Below are 16,749 nucleotides of genomic sequence, written 5' to 3' on the forward strand. Positions count from 1 at the left end.
GGAATTTCGAAAAACTAAGACGGCTGAAAGTTTTTCTTTCTCCAAGAGCTTTAAAATGAACCCCCACAAGTGGTAGATCAGGAAAGAACTGTAGAAATTTGAGAGTCCGACTATTTGTCCCCGAGGACGCGTTCTACTTTAAAACTGACGAAGAAGGCGTGAAAAGGAGCGCACTTCTTAAAGTAGATAAGTGTGACAAGTAAGACGTATTACGCTTAGCCGAGGCATATCGAGTTACATCATTATCTTGATATATATATAGTATTTCAACAAAACCGGTCTATACCCCTGTCTGTCAACCTTATTCCCTTTGCGTTTTGTTTGTTTGGTGTTTCATTACGACGAGTTACTATATCTGAAATAACAAAGAACGCGAAAATAAAAGAATAAGGTAATACACACGAGGACGAAAACATGATCGATCAGAAAACTGATCGAAAACATTCTGAAAACAGTTTTTTTGAAATCACACGGACTAAACGCAGCAACACTGAGTGAATGGCCACTCGTCTTCAACCTCCAATGAAATTTGGAATATGAAGTGCATTGTTTGCATTTACGAACCATAATGGTATTCTCAACAAAAGTATTGGAAATGCTCAATTGTCTACATCCGCTCCATGAATCGTGTGCAATACCTTCTATGGGAACAATAAGCTTCAAGTTGACCGATCTTAACTGTGACCAAATATGAACATTTCGAAAAGCTGAGAATCACAATAATAAGGCCTCGGCTTGCATATAATTGACCTCATTTGACGCTTCAAGGGGCAAGTAATTTTTATCAGCTTTTTCTCTGAGAAAATTATAACTAATGTGCCCAAATTTCAAGGGACAACAAAGGATTACAGTCACATAAAAAGGTCAACGTCAACAACTACTTATGCGAGAACCAGGGATTGAATGCTGCCCCTTTAATATCATCGATGTCATTCTATTGATTAGTAGAAAGCATGGCCATAACGGAAGTCTTTGTTGCCGTGCAGTACTGATTATCCCTCGTACCCGGCGTTCAGAGGTGCACTGGCACACAACAAAGCAACGATTGGTATGTAGATATTAGGCAAAAATAAATAAATACATTGTGCTGTACCGATAACATGGTTTTCAAAAATTTGGTAGGTAGCTCGGCAGGAATTGTTTTCCAAAATATTTTTATTTCAAAATATATAGTTTTCAGGGGTTCAGGGTGGTCAAACATTGGCCACAACATTTCAAGAAAAATGTATCATACATATAAAAGGAAAAAGAAACCATAAAAGACATCTTCGTTCAAGCAAAAATCAAATGCCAAGTAACGAACGCGTGGTTTACGGTTTTTTGTCTTTTTTTACTTCAGTGTTTATGTAGCTCTAAAAGTTTTAGGGTCGGCAGGTAAAGTAGGGTAGGTTGGGGTTATTGGAACAGCACAATTTTTTTTTGTTTGGCCTTAGAATGACGAATACAGTCACCTGTAATCTAAATATGCCCATATATGGTCAAAGGGGCGTTCCTTGGTATTCAAAATGCCCATGTGAGGGCTCCGTTTTTAAAAAGCGGCCACCCGCTTAAAATCTGTGATGGTTAGCTTTTCCCTTCCATGGTAAACTGTGGCAAAATTGGAACAGGTGACAGTATACCTTTAAGCTTGTAAACTGCACAATTGGATTTGTAATTTTACTGGTGCTAAACCCTCCACCTTGAATATGGCAATCACCAGCAGCACGTGTTATAAGACGACGACTTAGCCAAACAGAAAAATGTGTGCTTTTCTGCTAACATTTTTTCGAATTTTCAAAAATCACCCGTGATTTTGCCAAATTTCTGTTTTTGATAGGTTACATCAAAATGAAGATAAAAGTTCCCGCCTGACCTTGCTATTACCAGGGGACATGTCAATGCAAATATATTCTATGCCTTGCGGAGGAGACAGGAAGTCTGGTAATGTTGGTGTCGCTCGGTTGACAAAAAAAGACGAAGAACAAAAATTTTGGGTTTTTTTTTTGTTGGTTTCAATGTTGTTGCCGTTGCGGTTATATTCACCAGACTCCTCGCCAAAATTAGTGTCCGGAGACTTCAATTTGTACCTTGATTTTCCCGCGCCATGCCTGCTATCATCAATCAGCCTTGTGTCTGGGAGTGCGATGATAAGTCTGGAAGGCTGGCTGAGCTCTATTCTTTGTGTGGATGTGGGTAGTGCGAGATTGTTTGTTTTTTGGGGGTTTTTTTCATTGGCTTTCAGAACAAAAAAAAACAAAAAACAAAAATTACAGAAAAGAAAACCATCAAAAACAAAAAGCAGGACAGTGCTTCGGTTTAAAATCTCAAAATATTCTATTTCAAAATAGACTTAATTTTGACCATTTATGTTTTTCTACTGTATTCTTTCTTGTACCCATATTGTAAATTGTCGAATCTTTGGTACAGTATTCTGTGCAATCTTCTGCAATCATGTATTTCCTACCTAAAATTACTAAAAAGTTAACAGTGAATGTATCATCTTTCGTTATAATTCCCAAGAAACATTTTCTGGAATGAGTGTTATTGGAAACTTACAATTTTGGGGAGTGCGAGTTTGGACGTTCGCGCATGGAAGAACGAGCAAGAGTATAGGAAGTACCACCATACGAATCTCAGTTGACCCTCCCCCATAATTGAAAAGGAGATAGAACAAACAAGAATTCAACAGGTAAGTAAGCGTCTTTCAATTCACATGACGTCCCGCAACGATCAGAAACAGGGAAAATCGGCCGGTAGGAGGCGCTTGTCACTTTCTTTACATATTTATTTATGCCAGTTTATCAATTAAGTTGTTTCAAATTGGCAATCCTGTGATAATGATTATTATCTATCGAGAACATTTATTAGACTAAAATTGCGACCTTTGTATATTTTCCGTCGCGGGGTTTAGCCGGAGAGACACTTACGCTTTCACTTCAAGTAAAATGATCCTCGGAAGCTGTTATCCGATTGGTCGGCAGAATCTTACCGTTGTAATTGAATAATACAAATAAACTCCCTAAGTTGCTGTGAATAACGACGGATGAACCAATCAGACATAACCTTGCAAACGCACTGCAAGTCAGCCGTATGTTACGATTATTTCATGATCTACCGCTTTTGTTGGTTATTTTGAAGCCAGTGCACAGTACAAAAAATTACCCACAATTCCTTTGATTTGTACACATGAAGGTTACTTTTCTAAAAACTTTTTCAGTTCTGCATGTAAGCACTAGTGTGCAGCATCAGAATAATTGATAAATAATATCTAGTAAAAGTACGTTTAGATATTTCAGTGAAAGTTTCAAAATAACCACTAAACAACCATAAAAGTCACATTCTGTAGGTACTACAAATGCCTTGCTTTTTGGGCAGCAAGTTATGACGAACTGAAGGGGTCATTCTCTGAGAAAACTTAGCATGCAAATTTCTTTTGTCACTTCCATTGCAAAAATCAATATCCTTTTGTTTCATAAAACAGGTGCAACTAGTCTCCCTACTTTCCATCACATTATTCTGTATGGCTGAGGACACAATCTCTGGCAAATTTCACAAAAATGCTATCTCCTCTCTCAATTATGCATAATTTTCCAATTATTTAAAATGAGAATTGAGAAGAATGGTGTGCATAAAAGTACGTTTTCAAAATTTTGATAAATAGTCTGTGAATTTGTCTACACATGGGAGACATGGTAGACTTCACTCTGGTATCTCCGAGAATACAAATCGCAATGAATTATGGGAAATCTACAGTACTGTGCAGTGGTTGAAATATAAATTTTCCCCATGGAGATAACATACGGACGGCGGCCATATTGAATTTTAAAATATCGGTCAATTGAATGTAAGATGTTATCACAGTAGCAAATTTTGCGCGTTAATTCACTTTTATTCTTGATTTTGATGGTTGAACGTGTCCTTGTGCAAAGGTTGGATAAAAAATTGAGTCCTGTAGACGCACACAACCTTTATAAGGAAGGGTATTTGGCATAGAGGATTCCTTGAGAGACTGACGAGATATGAAAAGACAACGTGGTCTCCTTCATCAGATGCAGATGTATCTGTTGAGGGAGACACGTCTTTTTAAAGCTTACGTTCCAGTAACATTCAGATGATCAGAGTGTGCAACCGAACCCTAGATTATATTAACCAGATGCACGGAGTGTGAAGAAAACACACCCTGAAAGTAAAAATACGTACACCTTGATCGACGAATATTTCTAAACTGTCACAAAATTTTATTACAAACGTACACGAATAAATGTCGACATCACAAAAATGCTGAAGAAAATGGAAAAAGATTTTCTCTCTTTCCGTGATCCTAAAAATGTAAAGTAGTCCCGGTTGGACTTTCGATATGATAGCCGTTGACATTTTCTTTCAGACACACAGTCACGCGGCATCATTGAAGTGAGTAAACATTTTAAAAGAACGAAAGAAATTCACAAAAGTTTTAAAAAGTATTTAAAATGTTCGTAAAGTATTTTGTTACATACACACCTTGGAGAGAAATGAGACGAAATGAGACGAAAATCTTCAAGTGTGAAACTGGCCACGAGGACGGCTACTGACATTGGTCCCTATCTGCCAATGCATTTCATTCATTTCTTTGTGCAAGAGTATGCTAGCTTTCGATAGAATTGCAAATTGCTAATTTGTTCCTCAAAACACGTGACAGATAATTCAAAATGTTATAAACATGGATGATTTTCTACTGATCAATTGTGCTACAAAATGAGGTTTACCTTTTAGTAGCAGCAAAAGTTTGGGAATTGCCAAAAGTGGAGAAGAAAAAGTAAGAAATCTTGGCAGTGACAGACAAATTAGGTGTGTTAGTAAGTGGAATTACAACTGAAAAGCTGTGATATTTCAGCATAGTTCTTAAACTAGTAAATTTTCTATTCCAAGAGGCAATGTTTAAATACAGAGTATTTGTCTCGTCAATACTGCGCATGCGTTGTTGTTCACTAATGGATTCTTGCCACACTATAATTCAGTTCTAACGTTTAACATTGCGCAGGCTGTATTCACAGTCTGGTTGCATACGAGTTTAGGAGAAGATGACGAGTCGATGATGAGTCGGTACATTACCAACAACACAAAATATGGTTGAAAATGCTGTAATTTTGAAGGTTACCTGCTATCGAGCTTTTCAGGAGACCAGCACGAACCGGTTTTCTGATGCAGAGCACACGATAAACTGTAAAAATACCTTTTGATCAGAGATTTGGCAGTGAACTGTAACATTCTGAACACGTCGCGCGGTGCACTTTTCAAAAACTTGTCACACCAGTGTGTCATTGTCGAGGTTATAGGTCAGTGATATGATACAAAAAGTGATTTAAAAATATCGAACTTTATAATTCTCTTAACAGCATTAAACTTGATTAAAAACTCGTTGCCCTACCTCTACCACTAAAACCCACTTTGACAGTGTACAATATATCAAATACAATTTAGCTAATACCAAAGATTAAAAAACATGTCTTTTGGAAGGTACAAAAATAGTTCAAAGATTTTTGGCTCAGTTAGCGATGGTACCGATCAATTTGTAATATTTCACTCGTAATGACATAAACAGAATTCATAATTTCATTGTAACGAAATCAACAACCCTTTAGAAACAATCTGACATTTACTATCGGCAAAGATATAAAATTTACAAAACTCGCGCTCAGGAAATATACTGAAGTAAATAGCAGCTGCACAGTGACCAGCGACGCCAATTCAAATCACCCGAAATCATAATTTCTAATCACCCTAGATATGATGATTTTGTTTTCATACAAATGAATTCCTACCTCAACAAAAGGCAAAGTAAACAGTTGGTTAACAACGGATGTATAACAAGAATTTGCTTGCAACAAGGTAGTAGCATGCATATTTTAGTAAGGAGTATTATATGTATCAGCTGATGTATATGAACAAACTCAAATTTACAAAAAAATAACAAAAGATTTCGAAACGGTACTCCATATGTCAGAAATACTTTGTTCTCCGCTAAAAGATTCAAGCGAAAATGGCTTGGTCGGAAGTTTCATTATCAGTTTCAAGTGCAGTTTTAGAAAGAATCTTATAAGTTTCCATGGCAATGTCTTCTTCGGGCTTGTGTTCGATTTGTTTGATCTGAAATAATGACCGCACCGTCCGTTCCATTTTCGACGGCATCCATGTCCGCTTGAACTCCCGCTGTTGACATCGTCTTCGCAGTCTCGTACTCGGTGCCGCCATTGGAATTTCTCGCGTGAACGGTGGCGCGCTTTCGACGAGATTCTCGCAGCTCGGTGACGATGGTGTAAATCTCGGTGACGACCGGCACGACTATGATAAAGATGGCGGCAATCCAAGCCCACGTCTGCGATACCACGACCCAGGCAGAAAACTGACTAAAATCCATGACTTGTACGGCGATCATACCAGCAGGCCAGACTATGATTAATATCAGTGTTAACAATAAGGCTGTGACGGTTGCAATCTTTCGAGCAGTCTTGAATTTTCCTTCCATCAACTCCAAGGTCGGACGATTGTGTAACATCTTGGCATCATGTATACTCAGTTCCCTGGTTTATAAGAGAGATTTCTAGTTTTAATTATGTGCTAATCAACGTGCTCAGCTTAAAGTGTCAACATTCTAAAGACAAGGTGTTCTGAGGAGAAGCATTGACAAAGGAAGCACAACTTTTCTTTCTGTACTTGTCTGGGAACTTTCAAAATGTAGCAAATTCGGGGTTTTCAGGGTATAAAAAGTTTTTTTTTCCGTAAACTGAGGTAATGGACGCTGCTGTGAATCAAAGTTCCTGGACTGTCTGCTACAGAAATGGTTGAATCTTTTCTGCCAAATCAGAGAGAGAGAGAGAGAGAGAGAGAGAGAGAGAGAGAGAGAGAGAGAGAGAGAGAGAGAGAGAGCGAGAGAGAGAGAGAGAGTGAGAGAGTGTATGTATGTATGTATGTATGTATGTATGTATGTATGTATGTATGTATGTATGTATAATCTTGTATGTGTATCTGTAGGTAGGTGTGTAGGTAGGTGGGTGGGTGGGTGTGTAGGTAGGTGGTTCGGTGGGTGTGTAGGTATGTAGGTAGGTAGCTAGGTAGGTTGGTCAGTGTGTAGGTAGGTAGGTGGGTAGGTAGGTGGGTGGATGGGTGACTGGATGGGCGGGTTGGTAGGTAGGTAGGTAGACTAAGTGTTTAGGTAGGTAGGTAGGTAGGTAGTAGATAGGTAGGTAGGTAGGTGGGTAGGTAGGCGTTTAGATAGGGGAGGTGTTTAGGTACGTAGGTAGGTAGGTAGGCATTTAGATAGGGGAGGTGTTTAGGTAGGTGAGGTGTTTAGGTAGGTAGGTAGGTGGGTCGATGGGTGAGTAGGTAAGTAGTTGAGTAGTAGGTAGGTAGGTAGGTAGGTAGGTAGGAGGTAGGTGGGTAGGTGGGTCGTGGGTAGGTAGGTAGGTAGGCAGGGGAGTAGTTAGGTTATCTAGTTATGTATCGTTGTACTTATCACTCTATCAACAATACTTCCATACCTGACATACAGCTCTGTCCATGGCACAAGTGGATTGTCAATATCTCGAGTTTTCTCCCACGTTTCCTTCCTCTCAGCCACTGTGAAGTTGTAATTCGTCACCCAGGTGACAATGACAGTGATAATGGCACCACTGCCAATGGCAACACAGTTTCCAACTAACATGCTAACTTCTTTCCCTGAAAGATTATGGATTCCAGATTAGTAAAAGTTGCAAGTTATGACATTTATTTTTCATTTTAAAAAAAAATTATATATTTATCTTTAAAATTCACGCTTAAATGTAGAGACGACTGTCCCAAATTGTATCACATACGGCGGTGAGTCAGTCGACACTTGTTTGAAGTCATCATTCTTGAAGTTTCCCAACTGCTTAATGTAGTACGTACCTAGATAGTGAAATACTTAAACTTTTGCTCAAAATTTCTTAAGGCATCTTTCAACCATTGTCTTTCAAAATCAATAATGAAAATCGGGTTCATCGTGCAAATTTTGGTACTAGAGAAAAAATATAACAAAATTTACCGATATTTAAAATTCAAAATGGCCGCTATCCCTGTGTTAACTCTATGGAGACAAATAAAATTTTCGAATTTCGAAAAACTAAGCCGGTGAAAAGTTTTCTTACACCAAGAGCTTTAAAATGAACCCCAACAAGTGGTATATCAGAAAAGAATTGTAAAAGTTTGAGAGTCCGAATGTCTATCCCCTAGGCGCATTCCACCTTGAGAAAGATTTTCTGAAAATGAAACCAGCAGCAACAGGATTTTATTTGAATGCTGAGTGTAATGCTCGAGAAATTCGTATTCTTCTTTCTTCTGTGCGCATGCGTTCTGAATGCGCCGATTTATCTATTTATTTATTTATTTGACGGGTCAATAGCCCAAAGGCACAACAACAGACTCCGAGAAAATAAATACAAACAAACAAACAAGCAAACAGTACAATATAAAAAAAATATAATAAAAATTTGAAATACAATATGTACAGGATGAATGCAGAGAATGGATCCTACGAATAAAAATATCTGGACTCAAAAGTCTTAAAAACAGTATTAGGTAAAAAAAAAATATCGACAGAAATGTCATTACATAGTGTAATAGACCAAGGGGCGCAAAATTTTGTGAAGGTTTCGTTTATGACAAGCACCGTCGTCCTATAATTAATGAGGATGCTCCGACACGCAGTAGATGGGTCATTTAAGTCAGTTGTTATCAATATTTATATATTCGACGCCAAATTGATTTTGAGTGATATATATTACACAATCAATAGGCCTAATAATTTGCCATATTTTTATTTTTAGTACAGATTACATATGATGATCTTTTTTAAAGATTTCAGTAACAGACACACAGACAAACACACAAATATGTACTTGATGAATACTGACTTGAAATGCAGCAGAATTACCTGTGACATTGAGGCCATTCTCACAGTCACTGTTGCAGGTTTCAATAAAGGTGAAATTTGTGAAAAGGCCAGACTTTCAAACAAGGAACGTTAAGTGATTGTCGAGACATGGCACGATACATCAAGAGCGACCTACATCCAATGCAAATTTAAGGGTATAGTTTTATTCAAGCTCGACAGTCTCTCACCTGTATTTTCCAAGAATACGTCACCGCGAAGCCCGCCCTCATAGGTCGAAGCGACGACGAGCCAGCTGATGATGCCGAGTACTGTCCCACTGACCGTGCCAGACACCATTGCAGGACCGGTGAGACGTGACCAGAATATGCTGAGCGCAATAGGAACCACTGCAGAGCCGATCAACACACCCATGAATAGATAAACCCAGCCAAGACTAACCTAGGAATGAAATGTTTTTGGGAATATCAGCCATTTTGGTGACCCAATAATGTATATCCATCATCATATATATCAACAAGTTTAAACATTTTTGGAAAGCAAGCGCAATCAAATCTACCGATGGTATAATGAATTGTCAATGAATATTCACTCCAACATTTGAAAATTTCGAAATTTGAATACTAAATTGCATAAAAATTTACCAGGCATGAGGTCACCCTCAGGTCGTGAAAGTTATCTATTGTAACATAATTCTATCTGATCATCCTTTGTGTGCTGATATCATAAAATTATCAAAAACGCAGCATTAGTTTGACTTTATCATCAAACGATGATGGACACACATAAAATGATATCAAATAACTCCTGTATTGATTTCATTCAGTCTTTTCAAATTCAACCATTGTAAACCACCTAAGCCTAAATTCGGTGAACGTTGTCATTCTTTCCCTAAGCTAAGCGTAAAGTCACGTCGAGCAATGAGTGGATGACAGATGTGTGGCGTGCGTGCTGATTACGTACTAGGTCGAAGTGAAATGAATGCATACATGGTTTCCATCGACCTAATCCATTAACGTAGAACGCGGCTCGGGGAAAGATATCTAGTACTCTCAAAGTTCTACAATTCTTTTCTGATTTCCTCTTGTGGGGGCTCATTTTGAAGCTCTTGGAGAAAGAAAAACTTTTACCGTCTTATTTTTTCGAAAATCCGAACTTTAATATCCCCCATAGAGTTAACACAGGAATGGCGGCCATTTTGAATTCAAATATCGCATAATGTTGGTTAATTTGTTTCGCTAGTTCCAAACTTTGCAAGGTGACCCTAGTTTTTATTGTTGATTTGGTAAGAGAATGGTTGAAAGTTCATTTAGGAAAGTTTGAGCAAAAGTTTAAGTCTTTCACTTTCGAGGCGCATACTACCTTAAAGGCACATGAGCTGCAACTTGTGGCATTATTTTTATGATTTTTTATTTAGACTAAAATTAGTTCATAGAAATGTTCTTACTCAGAGATGTTTACTCAAGTATAATTATCCCCTGAGTGGGACCTGCATGGGGAGGTTTCAGTAAGACAAATAATAAACGGGTACCGCACCCAAATATGGCAGTCTCAATACAACTACATGATAAACAACATAAATGTTGTATGTATACGTTTGAATCTTAACAAATACAACATGGTGCAACCAATGAGTGGGCGGGAAAGGAATTCACTCCACATTGACCAGAAATTCTCTATTTTTCACATAACATGGCAGATTTTGAAAATGGCGGGCAATTTAAAACTAACAAAAAACTGTTCACTTTCTTGCCTATTCTGCCACAAACATACGTTGTTGAAGCATAGTTAATGACTATATCGTTCAATTTGCAGATTACAATGACTATCCGAAGAAATTGGAGGTTCGACAAATTTCACAGAGTTGCAGCTCATGGGCCTTTAAGCAAAAACACATTGAATTACAAGCAATACGTATATGTTTACGCCTGAGTCATACACAACGCGAAGCTTCCATCAATGTACCAGCCACTACTCTGGCTGATAATCGATCTCTGCTATCCTGCTTGTATGACGATCCCAAGAATCAGTACTGATACCTGTAAGGCTTGCAGGATCAATGTCAAAGGCACAATGGCGATGGACACCCAGAAAATGCACCAGTTCTTCTTGTGAATAAGCAGGTCCAGATACGTCCTGTAGGAACCGTGCATACTGCAGGAAAATGCTGGTTTGATTGCACGAACTGTATCAAGTCTGGCACTAAAGAATGAATGAATTAATAAAGAAACAAAAAAATTTAAAAAAAATAAAGAAATACAGTCATTGGCAGACAATACATATAAAGATATACACATGTACAGGGTGATTGTTTGATTGATCGATTGAGATAAAATTTTCCAGGAATGGAATTCCATCATCTTTGATGAAAATGCCTTGCGCAATGGAATCTTTATGGCAGCATGACGAGCTCAGAGCAGTTTTTTTAATAACTCTGTTCAAATACATTCTGGAAATTATTTTAAAGATGTATCTTTCAAAACGGACAAATGACTTTGTTGCGGTGAATATACGACAGACATACCAGTCATTTACATACTGTTTGTCAAGATGTGCGACCAATATGTCTGTTGAAAGCCCCACCTTAGGTGCAGCGGGATTTGCAATCATTAGTGATTGCCCTATCTACTCAAAGAGAGGCATAAAACTACTAGTCTACTTCCCTGACCCATTTCTTCCGCTGGCTGCGCTGTTAACGCAAATAGAGTAAGGTATGGGTGATGTTTCAGTCAAAATTTTGACTGCATATTAATGAGCACAGTCACCTGACAAGACCATGTGATCAGCACATCTGTACAGTGGCAAGCTCTGAAAGTAGATGACGAAAAATCGAATGTTGAAGTTGTTTGCACAGATTCACTTTTAAGTCTCCGACTCTGGCCTTCTCAGATATGACCTGGTAGCCATAGTGACCTTTGGCATGTACGGCAATAAGTGACAAATAAATGATTTTTCGTTTTTCATGCAACGTCGACATTGGATGCTTGATTCGGGAAACCATGGAGGTAAAATTAGAATAAATTCAACGCCTCTCTGCACTCGTACTCGGGACTCGTACTATTGACCAATAATAGTCATGGTTACAATAGCCTATATACCTGATCCTATTTTCGATAGCAGTGCAGCCAGCGGTAGAATCGGGTCAGGAACCAGACTAGGAACAAGACTAAAACACTACAGGCTGCACAATCACAACGAGGCTTACCTATCGTCGTCTGCGCATTGCTTGCAATATGCCATACTATAACAATGGCACTGTTCCCGGATGTTAGCCATACGGCCACGCTGTTTACCACAGAGAATACAACCATTGCTGTCGGTCACCCGACGGTAGGGTCTCCAATGGAGTTGATACATGTCATACACCAGTATTGAGGTCACTGCTATGACCTCGGCTGATCCTGTTGACGTCACGGCCATCAAAATCATCAACGTCATCAAAAAGGCGCCACTTCTGACCATCAAGGATTGTGCAACGATAGGCGGTACCCGACCTGTCAAAACGCAACACATACACATAAGCGGAGTTATTGATTGCAGTATCTGCGCAAGATAGTGATAATATGTGGCTTCAAAATAGGCAATGTGAGAATTGCTTAACGCTAGCCCTAAGCCCTAACCCTAACTTTTCACTGACCCAAACCATAAGCCCTAACCCTAACTTGTCAATTCGACATCAATAAGGCAAATTTGCCCCACAAGGTCAATAACGAATACCCAAGCCGCAAGTACTAGCTATATGGATTTATTGGCAAAAAGGTGAGCATGTGCGAATGGAAAGCCAGCGAAAAAAATCACAAATTTCTGATCCGAATACTGAATAACTTGAATACGACTTCATCTTTTCTGCCGTAAGCTACAACTGACGGATTTCTGCATCCTAGCATTTTTCTTGTCATCATTCTGTTGTTAACCCCTCGGAAAATAATGATTTCGAAAACCTATTGATATTTCAATTATGGGATTCAGTTGATACACGAACAGACAATATCAGGATGGCTCGTTCGAATTCAATAAAGAATAAAAGAGAGTCATACAAGTCTCAGGAGGCAGACTGCAATTTTCAATATGGCGCATTTCTAAAGGTAAAACAAAGTAAGCACTGAAGATTATAGAAGCCAATATGGTTAAGGTTATGAGGGATTTCATCCCGAATGCCAAAAAATACTACCGCAATTATACGGTGTCTCTCAAATTTGATCAGAATTGGTACATACCAAAGATCAACAATAAGTGTTCTATCTGTTCAGTGCAGGAAAATTTCTACGTTGATGTTATGACAATGATTTCTGCACAGTACAACCAGAGAAACAACAAGAAATGTTTAAAACCAGAAAAACAAGAATGCCAAAAGTAAATAAGGTCTGAAACTTTAGTAGTGGAGGTCAACTTTAGCACCCGAGGATTGGCGCGTACAGAGAGTTCTCGAGCGACTGATCTTTCTGTCTACCGAATTTTAAGACTTCAAATCTAGGGTCTATGGACTTCTCAAACTCTTGCTGCACTGAGAAGTTAACTTTTTGCCCACAATACATTTCAATATCCCGTAGAAGTTGCCGCCTCGGCACAAGACAAAGGCTGCATGTAGTAGCGAGAATTGGAACTACACCAGATGTAAGCGTATATAATAACGTGTAAATATATTGAAACGTTAAACCTACTAAATCCGGATACTAAACGGGGGCGAGTGTGTGACTGGAAAGTTGGCAACAACTTTTTTTACAAAGTTCTGATCCGAGGTGAAGCAACTTTGGATGAATGATAATAGAATGACTTGTTTTTTTCTCTTGAAATGTTAAGCCTACTAAGTGTTAAACCTACTAAATCCTTCTAAATCCGGTTACTTTTGTTTCCTATATATCATAAAACTTTCAGAGAAACTCTTTCTGTCGGCAGATTTTCACCTTTTTTGCCAGAAGCTGTAATTGGCAGATTTCGCTTTTTCAGGTTTTTCTTAAGTTTCTTCAGTTAAGCCCCTGTCAAAATCGTGATTTGGAAAATCTATGGATATTCAAGTATTAGATTCAGTTCGAAGACCGAACACTGCTTGCTTGGATTCAATAAAGGGCAAAGAAGAATTTATGCCAAAGCTCTATTTTTAAGGCCCCCTAAAACGGTTTCAGAGCGCATGATCCGAATATTTGTCACGGTGTCTACCAGTACCCGTAGGGTCCAAGTCTACGGTTGCAAATAAATGCCACACTTCTACACCCACACTACCCACCATGTTGTATCTAACTGTACATATGGCTGGTAAATCCAGAATCCGTTGTAACTGGGATGTTTTTTCAGGTTAAGAAACGGCACTGAAAAAAGTTGTATTGCTGCTTTCAACCACAGACAAACGAATGTACGGTGACATCTATTTGGTAAAGTCAGTCGAAAAAGAGTCTTTCTCCTCTATACTGAGCGGCAGAACAGCTAGAATCTCTTCTGTATGCTGCATAACGAACGCCGTTAAACGTTTGCTGACAGATATAGTGGTTTATCATGCGGCCCGTGTGTTGAGAAGAAAGACTGCATTGAATATTTTGTCAAGTATGGTTTTTATGCACGGTCACGTTAATCGGGTAGAGTAACCGTGGTTTAAGGCAATTTTTCCCAGCAATGCCACGTGGACACGTGCTTTCCACACTTCGATAAGACAATAACCTGACTTTTTGGCAGGCTGCAAATTGTTTTGTCAAACAACACGTCTGATTTCTGGTCTTTTGGCACGTACAGTATGCCCTAAGCAGCTCATAGTTTCTGAGCAACATGCGTTTGTCAGCTCTACGAAAGATATGCACGCTACAGTAGTTGACTGCCCGTGGCCATCGTGATGTATGGCAATCAATGTTCACAGTTTTTTTCTAATTGAGTGACGTCACTATGAAAACTTACACACAAGTTAGGCATAATTTGACCTCGATTCAACCTCTGAAAAGCAGTACCCTAAAATCAACGAGATTGGCCCGCAGAAACTTTTCTAATTTTAGAGTTTTCTCGTTGAATGACATTCGCGTTTAAATTTTCCAGGCGAGGTGTTCCATGGTGTTTTCAATTCACGATAGGAATCAAAGTGTGTTTTGTCTCCAATAATTTGGCCGCCATCCCTGTGTTAACGATATGGACGAATACAATTTGCGAAATTCGAAAAACTAAGTCTGTCAAAAGTTTTCTTGCGCCCAGAGCTTTAAAATGAGCCCCACAAGTGGTAGATGAGAAAAGAATTGTAAAAGTTTGAGTGTTCGAATATCTGTCCCCGAGGCATGTTCTACCTTATTCGTGTAAAATTTTGTTCGCACTGACCGTGTTTACCGATTTCTCTGGCTGTTATTGGTAACATAATAATCTAGAGCTGGTTTGGCGGTATGCGAATTAAGCTTACCTGACCTGGCACACAGTGCTGTCATGAGTTTTAAGATATTTGATTTAGTATGAGAACGAAGTAAAAGGTTTGCCGTTCAACTTCATATGTTATATAAAATAGATACAGGGTTTTCAGTTACACTGTTCATGGACTAAGTTATACCACGTCCTAACTCCTTAGAGTACAAAACTTTACTCAACAGCGATAGTTGGTTTCAAGTTTTGCAATCAATGTCACGTGACTTCTGTCACGACTGGCGTGCGTCTGCCAACGAGAATCAAGACACACTTACCCGCGTTGACGTCATCACCGCTCAGCAAATCTTCGCCATTGGCTGTGCTGAGCGCCACGTAAGCCAGCCCCATGGTGGTGGCGAAAGTGAAAGGCACGGCAAACCAGGTGAGGCCACCGGTGATAAAACCCCAAACACCCTGGCGGGGCTTGGCCGCCACACTACTCTGCCAGTAAGACTGGTCAACGAAGACAGTTCCGAAGTTCCCTAAAATAAAATTAAAAATACAGGAGAAATAAACAAAGAAACAAACAAACAAATTAAATAAATAAATAGGCCTAAATACAGTGATTAAATCGATGCATTGGTTTAATGAAGACTACTTTATAGATTGTTTGACGACTGATTGATGGGTCTATCAGTCAAACATTTAAGGTATAAGCTTAAGTTGATCAATACATCGAAATATTGACTAATGACTGACAAATAAATATATTACGATACACATTCGATACAGACGTCGAGTAATTGACTGATAACAAGCCAACTTCAAGGAAAACAGCTACAAATAGCTTCAATCAACACCCGAGTCATTGCCACGGTTCAAAAACAATACAACGTCCATTATCACTATCCATGCAAAACAGCATGATGAACGCATGACGTATCAGAGCTATTTCACACTTTATCAAAACCATCACGAGTACTTGGATGCAGGTACTAAAACTGCGTTGTCTTGGTAACGAACACCTAACGAAATCAGAGGAAGATTCAACTCACTTCATCCTGACTATGTGATGATGACCTAATCATGATTAAAATAAGTCGGTCCATGCGGAAATTGGAATGGCTGTGATGTGATATTTTATTCATATGTATGTATGTATCGCTGTTATTGCAAATTGCCTATAATTCGTTCCCTCCAATACGTCTAATTCTCGCTACCTTAGATAGCTTTTGTCGGGCAAACGAAATATTGCAATGTACTGTGGGTAATACGTTAACTTCTCACCACAGCAAATGTTTGAGATAGGGATAGGGATTATAATAAATATTTTTACAGTAATATAATTGCTTTCGTGGCAAACTTCTCTTTGCTCGTAAAACTAGCTAAACTTTTGCATCTTTTCAATTTTTAGGCATTTCTGGTATGCAATTCTTGAATGACAGATTTTTACTTTGGCTTCTGTAATATTATGTGTTTTACCTGTAAGAATTGGCCATATTGAAAATATGGTCGGCCCGCCAAGCTACTTTTATGACCCACTGGGTGACAAAATCGTATTTAAAGTACCGAGA

The 16,749-nt window shown here is 38.8% G+C and overlaps 1 pseudogene; it reads right to left on the reverse strand.

Annotated features, from left to right (window-relative positions):
• Nucleotides 1-5,869: 5,869 nt before the first annotated feature.
• The window catches only part of LOC139128124 (uncharacterized), a 50,664-nt pseudogene continuing 39,784 nt past the window's right edge, over nucleotides 5,870-16,749 (reverse strand).

This window comes from Ptychodera flava, unplaced genomic scaffold, assembly GCF_041260155.1.
Source record: "Ptychodera flava strain L36383 unplaced genomic scaffold, AS_Pfla_20210202 Scaffold_44__1_contigs__length_1314385_pilon, whole genome shotgun sequence".
In the NCBI taxonomy this organism is placed as follows: Eukaryota; Metazoa; Hemichordata; class Enteropneusta; family Ptychoderidae; genus Ptychodera; species Ptychodera flava.